This window comes from Cornus florida, unplaced genomic scaffold (genome assembly GCF_030987335.1).
Source record: "Cornus florida cultivar Cherokee Brave unplaced genomic scaffold, ASM3098733v1 CherokeeBrave_3.0.0_Hap2_Chr11, whole genome shotgun sequence".
In the NCBI taxonomy this organism is placed as follows: domain Eukaryota; kingdom Viridiplantae; phylum Streptophyta; class Magnoliopsida; order Cornales; family Cornaceae; genus Cornus; species Cornus florida.
In genome coordinates, this window is record NW_026775581.1 from 108,330,459 (window position 1) to 108,340,692 (window position 10,234).

Genomic DNA, 10,234 nt, shown 5'->3' on the forward strand with positions numbered 1-10,234 from the left:
AACAATATCACAGACAAAATTCTGACAAGTGAAGTAAACACTTCCAACTGTCCATGAAAATCTAGGATATACGCCTCAAACATATCCTTTATGGTTTAATTTAATCTCTCGATTAATTCCTCCGTCTATATATATGAAGTAGAGCTACTTCTCTAAAATCTTCATAAAGCTCCTCCGAAATAGCACTTTGCATCCAGTAATATGGACATCCACATGCTATAACATCACTATCACTGAACTATAGAACTACTATGAATTTCTAAAATAAGCATCACTCAAATTTATGTCCTCAAGCGATCTTTCTCAATCCACCACTCGGATTCCATTTGAAAAATTGAAATTCCAAATCAATGTCAATCTTTCCCACCGACCGTCACTCCTATTTAATTCAACTTCTATATTTGTTATAGGCAGTGGCTAAAGATTCCTATAATATCCGATGATCAACTTTCCACATTTGTAGCAGGTTTGACACTTAGGGCAATTATATATGCATCCTTATTTGTATCTGTTCACCAAAACCGACATTTGATGTCATGATGTCCTTCTAACCATCTGAGCATACCGAGAAAAATTATAAACTTTCCAGCTCAGTCGTCCGACTGTCATAACACTATCTACAGAAACTACTAAATCCTTCTCCAGTACCTTAAACTCCATCTGAGTAAGGTAACACCTTCTCTAGGGTCAGCTCTGATATTTAAAGTTGACCTCCTAAATTACCTTAGTAATAACAAGTGTTATTATTACACATGCTATAAATGTATCTGATAACTTAACAACTAACCGACAAATTTAAATATTCTATCGTTTGTTGAGAGCATCCACTTCCATCTTCACTTCCAACAGACGAAACTTGATGATTCACACTTTGCATCCATCTAAGCCATCTCATGATCCGTTCTATTCGTATGAACTGATATCTTACCAGCTTGATCAAAATAGACAAAGTGAAACTGATTTAATTTTATCAGTCAACCAATATCCCATCCAGAATCCTGACCCTTGCATCAAATCAGCAATCCCTCAACTAAATCTGTGAAAATGCTCTGTCATTTCCACTTCAGTATAGAAAATAGCTGCAAAAATCCAGTGATCTCTGATGGTCCATCTCTATTATCTAATAAATATTAGACTTAGAGAAAAAACATTATATTCCTCCTCCTGCCTGTCCTCCAAACATCTACTTCATATTGTGAAGCATCATGTTTCTACCAGGGTGAATAAAGAACTAAGAGTTGTGAAACTCAATCCTTGCATCCTCCATCAAATTTGTCTACAGAAAGTACCTTTAGTCCGGTACCACCAGCTTTCGTTTGTACCTATTGTTTAAATTGGAGTATCTTCAAAAGCAAATTTTGCAACTAAATCTCTCTACCACTAAGTTATGATAAACTTACCAATATTGAAAGTCCATTGGTAATTCCATTTATCAATAGTCAACTATGACTTAACTCAACAAAAGTCAACAAACTAAGACCTTTCCATACATACCCTGCACCTCATCTTTATATAAGTATTTGGTCTCACCATCTTGTCTTTGACACACCCTGCTTCTTTAAGACAAGTTAATGATAATCCGACTTCTTCTTCTAACTTCAAAAGAATATGAAATCTTTCCATCCTCTACTTAAGTCATCAGTTTCCTTGCAATAGCTAATTGTTGCAAATGACTAAAAAAAAATAATAATTCCATATTATTTATGGAAATTAAGAGACTTAGTTTCCTCCTCCATGTGCAACACCGGCAAATTCCCCCTAATGACACACCCTCTTGAATAAATTTTTGATTAAGAATTTACTGATGAATATTTATTCAGTCTCCTATCCTCACTCGGTGTCATTCCAATAAGTACTTAATCCAGTACTAAATTCACCTTCCGACTTGATAACAACTTCTGAAAATTTCAAGAAGATGTTCAGCAAATCCAGCACCTCTGATAAATCATTATGGCGTTACAGTGATCTTTATTTACCACTACCTCATGCATACCGAAACATTAACAACCACCAATATCATGGCGTTGTAATATGTTACGAATCCATACCTAACGTAAAGTATATCAAACTAATCGTTCTAAATTGTTTGATTCGTAATGATGGTTTAATTATTCCATCCCAAAACACACCATAATGACACATGTCTATGTCCAATAGATTGGCTAGATTTATGTGTATTTACCAAATCCTACTACCGTACGCTCACAAATCTAGCGTAAATAGCGCTAATAGCGCTATTATTCCATGTTATTAAAACAATAGTTGGCTGATCACACACTTGTGTCCCCAACTAAACCACATACCAAATCCCGAGTAATTAACAAAAAATATATATATATATATATATATAAAACACTTATGATAAACACAATAAAATAAAATATACTCCTACTTAGGACATCGTTCTTTCTAGAAAAGAAAGTCTCCTTTGAAATCAACCTTATTAGATTGTTTCAAAATTTCCTTTAATAGTTTCATAAATAATCATCCAATCTCGAAACATATCCTTTAAAACATAGCTTATAAACACAAATGTTTGCCTAAGCAAATACCAAGGGCTTAACCCTCATCCTTCTTATATGCGGAATGTAAACTGTCTAACTTGGCTTTATAAAGTGATTAGAATGTCACAACATAATACCAATGCCCTCTTGTTTGTGATTTAAAAATTATGTATTTCATTTTGATAAGAACACATTCGATCCCCAAACTCCTGAACAATATTTCTTATATACCTATTTTAGAGATGATAAGAAAGCTTTATTATTTGTAGATTGATCAACTCCAATTCTATTAATAACATTCACCATACTACTAGCAATTCAAATCACCTCGCGCGATCATCTATCTTCAAGATTTAGTACCCTCTGTATTGGATGCACATAAATCTCCTCCATTAGGATCCTCTTCGGCTCCTACTCCTCACTTGTCTCCTTTTTGAGATCAACTGAAGTCGTATTGGCCCCGATATGCGGCGACCTATCACGTACACCTAAATCCTTCATTGGCTTATACTTTTAAAGTAACGCCAAATGAACCTAAACCATCGATCCCTAACTCTGCCTTCTGGCAATGAAATTGATAACTTTCTCCTTTACTCCTTTGGGTCTTTATCGCTTTCGCCTTGAACCCATCATTTTTCTAGTGCCAACCATTCTATGACTACAGAATATAATTGACATCAGCTCATTCTAACAAACCGTAAATAAAGTACAACGAATCCTAATACGGGCTCTAAGTTTTAAGAGACGCAACGCGGAAGTCACATAACGAAAGACACTCCTAAGGACACTTGAACCTGGAGTGCTCTGATACCAACTGTGATACCCCCGAATTTCCGAATGCGGGTTGGCCAAGCCCACGCCCGAATACCCGAGGATATCAAAACAAATTGATAATAAACGAACACAGAGTACCAAAAGAATAAAGAAGAATAAATAAAATACTGACAAGAAACTAAAATGATAATCTAATAATAAACCTCATAATATATTTCCATTAATTAATAAACTCTTTTGATACAACTGATCCTCCAAAATACAACTCGGGAATTCATACTGTGTGGACTCCTAGAAAATCCAAACTAAACAAATGACAGTAATCTAAAATAGGAAACTAAATAATAAAGGAACTCCTATGTAGCATCGGAAGAATGAAGTAGACTGATCCCCGCTCAGCACGAACAACCTCTACTCGTGACGAACACCTGAAAAATAATGGTGGGTCAGGCCCACAAACAAGTTCTACTCTACTACAGTCCAAGCAGAGATCTAATACACGTATACATCCTAGTCAATCCAACAGTAACTAGTAGTCCGTATATATATATATATACACACTAAAGGAACCTCACTAGACTATAGGGTTGTCTCAACCTGAATAGTAGGCAACATGCAAAACGCATATATAGTGGGTATGAGTACCTAGACCTACCAGGGTATACAACTACACTATATCTAACTACACATCCCTGGCGATATACGCACCCTAACCACTGATTCTGAGACTCAAGCTCATATCATGGCACCATACTTATATATATAAAATCTAGTAACCATCCTATCCAGTATAAATTAATCTTCCATAAGTCATTCAACTTGTTCAGCTGACCTGACTTGAATATAAGTAGGACTTAACATTTTAGTTAATCCATTCCCTTATATAATAAATTAATCCTCTATAAATCATTCAACTTGTTCAGCTGACCTGACTTAAATATAAGTAGGACTTAACATTTTAGTTAATCCATTCCCTTATATAAAATAGGTAGGACTTAACTGATAAGTTAATCCGTCCCTAGAATGCCACCGTCCCATACCGGTGCATTAAACCACACAATCCAACAATTGATGTAATAATTAAAGAAATACATCAAACATTTCAGAAATAACTATGATAATATGATATCAAGTTATCACATAATATGAATGACTTATTATTTATTTAAACTCCTATATCATATGTCCTACACAAACTGAATCTTATACATGATGATATTTTATTATATCGTCAAATAAGCATTCTCTATATCCAATTCATCCTACACATTTAATCTCAATTGCTAAAGCATTTTAAAAGATTAAATCCATTCGTTTGTTTAAACATTTAAATAGCAAGTATCGTTATGATTGAGTGTATTTAAATTTATTTAAACCCAAACCTAGTCCTTATTTAATGTTCAAGAATCCTAGGCATGTTTCTACGTTCCATCATTCCACAGATATGAAAAATACATAATTCAAACATGTAAAAATTCACACCAGAAATCAAATCAAAATCATGCATTTTTTAATTTATAACACAAGAACAGATATGAACCAATTTCATAAAAACCTATACTTTAATCCAATTAAACATGAATAATTATTTAATTTTATGTGTTTAATAAATCCTGGAATTTCCTAGGCATGTACAGAAACACGAATCAAAGGGAAAGAGATAGAAGAAGAACTTGCCTTAAACTTTCGGATTGAAAGTTAAACTTCTTATTCCTTGATCTTCTCTCTAAAGGGTTTTCTTCTCATTCCTTCCTCTTTCTCCTTCTCTCTCTAACTCTCTCTCTCTAGAATATATTACGTGATATATTTTCACTCCTTTTTCAACCTATAGTTGTATATTTATAGGCTAAATAATAACCCTATTCCTTTTTCCAATCCAAGTCAACTTAATAAAGAAAAATAAAAAATGAAAATATTAAAAAGGTAACTTAAAATGTGTTACGTATATAATCTATGTATATCCTTATTAATTAAATAAAATATATACATTAGATTATTTATTAATACTAAAGTTACCATAATATTAAAAGGTAACTTAAAATATGTTACGTATATAATCTATCTATATCCTCATTAAATAAATAAAATATATACATCAGATTATTTATTTATACGAAAGTTACCATAATATTAAAAAGTAACTTAAAATATGTTACGTATATAATCTATCTGTATCCTCATTAAATAAATAAAATATATACATCAGATTATTTATTTATACTAAAGTTACCATAATATTAAAAAGGTAACTTCAAACATGTTACGTATAAAATATATGTATATCCTTATTATATAAATATATAAAATATATACATCAGATTATTTATTAATACTAAAGTTACTATAATATTAATAAATTACTTTCCTTTTTATATATATGTATATACATATATATTTATATATATATACATATACAACTATCCATGGGTAATTATCCATACCCATCTAACCTCCTATCCAAGTAGTTCATGGGACCCAATTAGTTAGCCCATTACCACTAACCATAACCATAAAATAAAATAAAATAAAACATTTAATCATTTAATTTACAATTAATTACAATTAATCAAATACATCATTTAAGCACACAATCTAATTAAACAAATAATACAAATAACACCTAGACAAAATACAAATAACACATAGATAAGTAGCCAATTAATCAAGTAACACTTAATTCAATTAAACACATAAACAATTAGTCAAATAATCAATTAAACAATTAAAAAAAATACAATAAAAATAAATAACTAAATACCGAGACTATCCTTTTAAAATTAGGGGTATTACAATCATCACCTCCGCCGTTCGAGTAGTGCCATTTCCGTCACCGAGTACTTTGACCACGGGACCCATCTCAACTGACTATTTATTCAAAAGGTTTTCGCCTCCACCGTCTGATTAGAATCCTTTCCCGTCGATCACAAAACAAAATTTCCTCGCCATTCCGTCTGAGTCCTTCCGATTTAAGCTCAAAGTTTGCCTGAACAGTACATCAATTTGGGTCTTTCAAACTTTGTCTGTTTGGTCAACAATGATAGAGGCTTACATGAACTGATGGTCTCTTCGATTGGTGATCGTTGAATTTGCCTGTGTGAATTGGGTGGAAAAGTTGCTGATATGAACTGGGTCGAGAACTGGGGGTGGTGATGTGCGTAGATGAGGATATTGATGATGACGATGATAATGGGGTGGTGGTTATGGCGATTGAGGTGTGATGATGATGTGGCGGCGGCTAAGGTATAATGATGATGCGGTGGCGCGCGATGGTATTTGTTGTGGGGACTGGGGGTGATTGGTGGTGGTGATATATCTATATATACCTTATAATTAGGGATGTCAATTTTTACCGTCCCGCTGGGGTCCCGCCCCGTTAATAACTAATATGGGAACACTTTTTATACCGTTGGGGCGGGCATTGATACAAATTTTATACCCGTCTCGGGTCACGGGGCGGGTAATGGTTCAGTATACATATCCTAGGGGCCCCGCCTCGCTAAGCATATATATATATATATATATATATATATATATAATATCAATAACTTATTTTAGCGGCTTACCCAGTTAATTATCTCTTACAATCTTAATTTGTGATGTAAACTATATTTAATATATATATATATAATATCAATAACTTATTTTAGCCGCTTACCCAGTTAATTATCTCTTACAATCTTAATTTGTGATGTAAACTTGGTATTAAATTTGCTTTTGTTTTGGTTATGGTGAAAGTTGGAGCTTAGAACTTCTTGTCATTTGGTTGTATTAAATTTTTATTTTTGTTTATTATGTTCTTTGAATTATGTAATGTGCATGTTATTTTTTTTATTTTTGTTGGGATACATAATTTCATTTATGTTGGGCCATTCCTAGGCTTTTCACATTTAAATAGCAAGAACTTAAGTTCCAAAAAGTGGGAGAAAAAAAATTGTTAATGGGGCGGGCACAGGGGCACAGTATTTCCCAACGGGGTGGGGCTGGACATGAAAATCTAACCCGTCGCGAGTCTCGAGACGGGCATAGACTTGACAAAAATTAAAAGGGGCGAGGCGGGATTTAGGAAACCCCACTCCAAACCCGCCCTGTTGCCATCCCTACCTATAACAGTGTATTCAATTTATAATATTTATATACATTTTAAAACACTTAATTTAATTTTAAAAAAATATTATTACGTGACTTGTGACATTTCAGTTTACGTTTTATATTCCTAAACGCCACACCTTTTAAGATACTTTAGACTCCCAATCTAAAATAAATACGTAGTTTATATATTTTAAGTTATTTTCATTCATGAAGAGTTTCTTATATTGTCAACTAGGGTTACAAATCATTTTTATTTCTAACCGTTACGTCTTTTAGGATTTCAACACTTTTAATTATTTAAAATTTTATTATTAAAAAAATAGACTTTCTATGTTTTATTAAAACATGTGCATTAATTAATTCACGTACCTTTTCGTTAGTTGTATTATTAAAGAGGTGTATTTATCAGAGTTGTATTATTAAAGAGTTGCATCACTCTAAAATACCTTAAAAGAGTTTCAAATCTAAAAGAGTCTCTTGATTTCCACAAATGTTAGGTTTTCTTCTTTCACAGACAACTTTAAACCATTTTAAAGGGAACACATCTTTGGTTTGTGTGCATCAAATCAAATCTCAAAATTATACTTCTTGGAAAGGTATGTTTAAGTTCTTGTGAATGAAGTGCCACACTTTGGAAATGATTTTTGAATTAATCTAAAATTTTTATATGTTCTTCTCCAAGGCTATTTTCAAGATACTTAGTAGGATCAAATTTGGTGGCCAATTAATTGGTTAACTAATGAATTATGTTCCTTTACAACTGATGAATTATGTTCCTTTACAACTGTACTTTTGCTTAATTTCTCAAAATTTTGTAGATTAAAGTATTACATTCGCAGTATTTGATACACAACATTATTAAATGATTATTGTATTCATGATTTATAAAATATCTAATGCTCCAAGCTTCTTTCTCATTTTTGTAAATCAATTTCAAAAAATTAGACTCATCCAAAAGTCACATTATTTCTCTTTCTACGAGTCTATTTTTTAATTTCCAATAGAGATGACTCATCACAGGAGTAGTTGAATTTTTAAAAGTCGAAGTAATTGAATTTTTAAAGGTTACTTTTTATCCATCTACGTAGTCCGTGTTTGAGTTCTTTTTCAGTGTTTAGATTGTAATTTTAGTTATTTTACATATGAATATTTATGAGTTAGAGACCTTTTTTCAATTTAAACACTTGTTTTAACATTATGTTCACGTTTTGGTGTTTATTAAAAGAAAAAGATAATTTGTATTTTACTTTGTTTGATAGTAAATGCATTGAAATTCAATATCATAAAATGTTAATAAATTATAATTTTCATAAATTTCTTATCCTAAAAATTTAAAATGATGGTTGTGATTTAAGTTAGTGATTAATTTAGATTTGTTGTAACTATTCACTTATGTGAAACATTGTAAAATGGAAAATAAATAAAAGATAAAATAGACGGTTAGAAATACTAAAATTAGATCATAATTATAAATTATCATTTATAAATAATAAATAGCAACATTAACTATATTTATTCCCCTTTAGCAAGGATTTTTACTCTCTTATGACTATTTATTCTTAGAAAAATCTACTACTCTCTTCCATATTAACTATTTGAGACATATTTCAATTGTTTCAGAAACAAATTACAATTGGTGCTCTCTAAAATTTAATCTATTGGTATGTATTTTAAACAGTATGCGTATAAAGAGGATTTTGCTAAATGTTATGATCAATTAAAATGGTTAGAAATACCAACGGGTCAGTGGCCTAAGGGTTCAAGTCTCATGTGGTTTTATTTTTTAAAAATGTACAAAGTATTTTGATTTATTCATTGAAATAAATCAAATTCATTGTTATTTTATTAAACTTCATATGGATATCTTTTTTATTTTTTATTTCTTGTGGGGGAAAAATAATTTGTTCCCAAATTGAAGTCACAGGGTGATAGAATTCTCTCTAATATACAATTTTTCCATATATAGCCTAAAATATAATAGAATAGCATAGGAATCTATTGTGTGAGTGCTGAGCTCGTGGATCCAAAATTAGGAAGCCTTGACTTCTCAGATGATGGTGCTGAGATTGTTGATAAGGCCTTTTACGAGGGCATAGCCTTAAAAAGACGATTTGGAAATAAAAAAAAGTTATGTAATAATATTTTTAAAGTTAAAGTATACCATTTACATAAAATTAATTAAAATAATTACAAATAATTTACATTTTGTTTTCATAGTTGGTACTTATGCACATGTCTCTATTGAGATTTCTCTTTGAAAATAAGAGACTGATACTGTTAGGCCTAGCTAATTGGTTACAAATATACACACACGTGTGTATGCGTGTGTATACAGAGAGAAAGAGATAGAGGGTTCTCGGATGGGTTATACTTGTTAGGCTTGTTCCGGTTAAGGTTGGAGAGAGGTTTGGGTTAGGATATGATCTAAGGGTATTTAAGTCAACTAAAATATTAATTTTATATCAAAGAATAATAAAGTCAATTTACCATTGCCGGAGATCTTAGGGGTTATTGTATTTACCCTAAAATTTAGCATCATATACAATTTTGTCTTACAACTGGGATATAAAAAAAGCTAACAAAGAATGCTAAAACAAGTCATACCTATGAACAATTATGAATGCGTCTGTCTCTCAGTTACCAAACTAAAAAATAAATAAATAATTGAAAGGCAAATTCTTTGTACAATGGAAACATGGATTTACCCAAAAAAAAAAAAAAAAATCGTTGTATAATTTGGTTTGAAGCTCCTCTTGATCATACTCTTCTTATTTCCTAGAAGAGTATAAATGCATTGCAATTTGGACAGACCAAATTCAAATATGTTTCGAGCACAATTCAATATTTGAATAAACTTATGCATTTTT